A 4100-nucleotide genomic window follows, 5' to 3' on the forward strand; every position below is an offset into this window, starting at 1 on the left:
TCGCAATGATCTAGGAACCGAAATCCCTGCCCCCTGCTCCAGTCCCTCAGCCACGCATTCAGCCTCCACCTCATTCCATTCCTGCCCTCATTCTCCCGTGGCACAGGCAGCAATCCTGAGATTACTACCTTCGCTTTTCTCTTCCTCAGCTGCCTACCCAGTTCCCTATAATCCCTTTTCACCACTGCCTCCCTCTTCTTGCCTACGTCAGTAGTACCTATATGCACTACAACCTCTGGTTCCTCACCCACCCCCTTCAGGATGTCTGGGACATGCCCAGAGACATCCCGGATCCCAGCTCCAGGGAGACGAACCACCATCCGCGACTCACGTCTATGTCCACAAAAATGCCTGTCCGCCCCCCCTCACTGTGGAGACCCCTATTAATACTACCTTTCTGCTCTCTTTTTTAATTTTTTGACATACTGGCTCAGCTCCAGAGACCTGGCCACTGCTGCCTCCCTCAGATGAGCTGTCCCCCCCAGTAGTACTCAGGCAGGAGGACTTATTTTGAAGGGGGACATCCACCGGCGTGCTCTCCATCACCTGAGGTTTCCCCTTCCTAATAGTTACCCACGTGCCTTCTTCCCGTTGCTCTGGTGTGACTACTTGCTGATAGCTCCTATCAATTATCTCCTCACTCTCTCTAATGAGCCGAAGGTCCTCGAGCTGCATTTGCAGCTCCTTAACCTGGTTCCGTAGGGTCTGCAGCTCCACACACCGAGCACAGGTGTGGATGTCTGGTAGACCAGGAGCCTCCAAGACCTCCCACATGTTGCACTGGCAACAACATACTGGCCTCACACCCATACTTGCCCCTTTTTAGTAACCCAGAGGAAAAAGTAAAAAAAAACTTATAACTTCCCTTGCCTCACCCTTACCTCTTTGGCCCTGTGAGCCAAAGCCCTTACAGCACACTCAAAAACAAAAACAAACTTACCTGCTCTCAGTCAGACCCCCTCTCTCTCTCTCTCTCTTTTTGAAGTTAGAGGAGCGGGGAGGGCTGGGATACTCTACCTATGTAGAGTATCGGGATTCCTCACCGCTCTAATTTGTAGTAAGGTAAAAAAAAGAACTCTACCCGAGTGCCCTAGTAACTGCTTCCGGTGCAAAAATTTAAAGAAAAAGAAACAAGTACAAAGTTAGTTTTAAAAAAAATCACTGTACTCACCCACAAGCTCTCCACTCGCAATCAAGTGAAGTAATGTATTTGTGCTACAAAACAAACGAGGATTCGTTAATGTGCCACATAAAAGGTTGCAGCTCTTCGTGTTAAGAGATTAGCATGGATATCGGATTAGTTCACAAACAGGAATCATAGAATTGGGATAAACAGTTCATTTTAAGGGTAGTATAAAGTAAGTATTGAATTCACAGGGATTAATCCTTGTGGATCACTGACTTGCAATCAATATGAATTTATTCAATACAGTCAACTCTTCTGAAAATTCCAAGATAGGTAGAAAAGTACATCGTTATGAGGAGACACAAAGTTCCCGTGTAGATTAAATGAAGAGGTAAAACTTGGACATGTTACACACAATGTGGGAAAATTGAGGTTGCCACATGGTTCGGAAGAATACAAAAGCAGAACATATTGCATATTGAAAGCCACTGCAGAATGTTGTGATATAGAGGGGCAAGGATGTCCTGGTACGTGAATGACAAAGTCATAGAAACATAGAGGCACACGGTGCAGATCATGGGAATTCGGCCCATTGAGTCTGCAAAGATTTTCTAACAGAGAATTTTACCTCTGCACACCAACCATGCTTTCCCATGGCTAATCAATCTAACCTGGTCTCCTTGAGAAAATAAGGGACAATTTAGCATGGACAATCGACTGAACCTGCACATCGTTGGCATTTGAGGGGAGACCAAAAGGGGAGTTAGAAGGGGGAAAAGGGGGCATGAAATGGCTTTGGCTGATAGGATTTAGGGAAATCCAAAGGCATTTTACTCTTATATTAGGAACAAGAGGGTGGTTCGAGGGAAAATTGGTCCTCTTAGGGACAAAGGAGGGGAACTATGCATTGAGGCTGAGGGAACGGGGGAGATCCTGAATGAATACTTTGTGTTGGAATTCACGAAGGAGAGGGGCTTGGTGTCTTGTAATGTCTTGGAGGGAGCTGTAGACCAGTTGAAGGAAATATCCATTACGAGGGAGGAAGTGTTCGGGTTTATAGGTAGCATAAAAACTGATAAAACTCCGGGGCCTGATGGCATTAATGTCTTGTCTCTTTTAATCCGCAGGTGTGTCGGTCCACCTTGTTGTCTAACGGGGGACATGCACACGGTGGGTCGTGCGTGGGCTGCTCTTGGATGTTTCGAGAGTGGCCTAGTACTTTGCGTTGTGTGTGCTTAAAACTGGACCAGCAGATGGGCACCACAACAGCTCAGTGACTATCACTGCTAGCTGTGCAGATACATGGATTTGGGCCAGTGTCTGTGGGAGTTTGCACATTCTCCCTGTGGTTGCGTGGGTTTCCTCCGGGTGCTCCGGTTTCCTCCCACACCCCAAAGATGTGCTCTTAGGCTGATTGGTGTAACAAATTGTCCCTAAACTATTCTCCCCTGAATCTGGTTCCAATAGGGGTACCATACGCATACACACGGGTCAAGGTAGGTGTCGGAAAATGCTTTGTTACGATGGCGGCGAGGGCTCGATGGGCCCGAGGGCCTGTTTCCCGTGTTGGGTTGTTCTTTGTTCTTTTGTTTTTGTTCTAAGCACCCAGAGGAAAAACATGCAAACACGGAGAGAATGTCAAGCTCTACACAGTCACCCACAACAGCAACTAAATCCAGGTCCTCACGCGGGGAGACTGCTGTGCTATTAACTGTGCCACCACACGGCCCTCTCTGTCGCCTCAGCAACTGTGTTATTTCACCGTGAGACATGATACACAGGCCGAATGGTCCCTTGTTTCTGGGCCCGATGACCTCAAAACCTTAGTTAAAAGGACACGTGTTCTATGTCCTGCATGTTCATAGGAAGGAAGGGGAGGAGGAGACTCTCTATTGTTTTGAAATTGAAGAGGAACAGGGAGAGGCCTGAGCTTTTTTTCCGCTCACCGCCCGGTTTGGGAAAATGGTCAACGTACCAAAGACCCGGAGGACATATTGCAAAAAAAAATCGGAGGCACCAGCCCCACAAGGTTACCCAGTACAAGAAGGGAAAGGATTCCTAATACACACAGGGTAAGAGATGTTATGACAGAAAGCAGAGAGGTTATGGTGGACTGACAAAACCTATATTTGGGGAAAAGGCGAAGACCACCAAGAAGATTGTGCTGAGATTGGAGTGTGTGGAGCCCAACTGTAGGTCAGAGAGAATGCTGGCCATGAAGAGATGCAAGCACTTTGAGCTGGGAGGAGATAAGCAGAGGAGGAGCCAAGTCATCCAGTTCTAAGCTGCATTCTTTGTTTGTTGGAGAACCAATTCACAATAAAACATCTCAAATGCTAAAAAAAAACACACAGGGAGAGGCCCGGAAAGGAAATGTCGTTTCTCCGGTCAAGCCTGTGCCGACAAATGATACTTTTCTAAACTAATGATTTTGTTTTGCATCTACGCAGCCTGTATCTCTGTATTCCCTGTTTATTCATGTATCTATCTGTCAAGATGATGTTTTGTAACCATTGCTATTACATCTGCTTCTGACATCCCCTCCGTCAGCGAAATACAGGTACTTACCACCCTCTCTGTTAAGAAAAGTCTTGCCTCTCTCATCTCTTTTAAAGTTTCCCCGTTATGACATTAAAATAAGTCCTGCAGCAATTGGCATTTATACCCTGAGATAAAAAGACTCTGACAAGACATTCTGCCGATTGGTCTCATAATTGTGTAAACATCTATCAGGTCGATCCTCAGCTTTTACCAAAAATAATCTAGTGGTTGGTGAGTAAAGTTGAACATTTTGAGATTGGAGCATCAGATGTGTTGCATGTGGTGGAGTTGAGGTTTGAAGGAAGGAATGAGTGAAATGCTAGATTCCTTTCTGGAGGGCAAGGGATGAAGACAGTATTCTGGGAAATGCAGCATAACGGCATCATCTTTTCAAACTATAGTGCGGGGAGTCAACTTCTTAGATTAAGGAATC

General features: G+C 46.3%; 1 pseudogene; it reads left to right on the top strand.

Annotated features, from left to right (window-relative positions):
* Positions 1 to 3088: 3088 nt before the first annotated feature.
* LOC145337379 (large ribosomal subunit protein eL42-like) lies at positions 3089 to 3410 on the top strand (annotated as a pseudogene).
* The last annotated feature ends 690 nt before the right edge of the window (positions 3411 to 4100 follow it).

This window comes from Carcharhinus amblyrhynchos, unplaced genomic scaffold (genome assembly GCF_965287045.1).
Source record: "Carcharhinus amblyrhynchos unplaced genomic scaffold, sCarAmb.v2.hapA scaffold_47, whole genome shotgun sequence".
Taxonomy (NCBI): domain Eukaryota; kingdom Metazoa; phylum Chordata; class Chondrichthyes; order Carcharhiniformes; family Carcharhinidae; genus Carcharhinus; species Carcharhinus amblyrhynchos.